This window comes from Meleagris gallopavo, chromosome 25, assembly GCF_000146605.3.
Source record: "Meleagris gallopavo isolate NT-WF06-2002-E0010 breed Aviagen turkey brand Nicholas breeding stock chromosome 25, Turkey_5.1, whole genome shotgun sequence".
Taxonomy (NCBI): domain Eukaryota; kingdom Metazoa; phylum Chordata; class Aves; order Galliformes; family Phasianidae; genus Meleagris; species Meleagris gallopavo.
In genome coordinates this window covers 559,997-560,472 of record NC_015035.2, presented here as the reverse complement: position 1 = coordinate 560,472, position 476 = coordinate 559,997, and positions in this window count along the sequence as shown.

The window sequence follows — 476 nt, the reverse complement described above, 5'->3', positions numbered from 1 at the left end:
GTCGCGGTCCCGCGTTGCGGGGCCGCCGGTGCGGTGAGGCGGAGCGCTGCGCCTTTGGGCCGCGCGGGGCATCGGGGCGGATGGGAGGGAACGGGACGGGACGTTCTGCGTTCATCGCGGTTGGGAACGGCGCCGTGTGGGAGTCCGGCCGGCCGGGCTGCCCGTGTGCTGCGTCCGGGTCAGTGCTCGGTGCGAACGGTGGTTTAATGCCGACGATGAACGGTTTTTGGATTAAATCATTAAGTTCTTGAGCTTGGTTAAGTGTTGTGGGTGAGCGTGGCTTACTTGTGATACAGTAATCTGTGCGGTTAATGAGTTACTGCTTCCTGAACGGCATCTGTTAGTGAGAGCTGTGCGGTTACATCATCTGTTGTTGTTGGGTTTGGGTGTTTTTCCTCTTCAGTTCGAAAGCGTTCTGTGCTTAAAACCCTACCTGCCATCCAGTGCTCCCACCCGGCCTTCCTTTCTGAATGGAG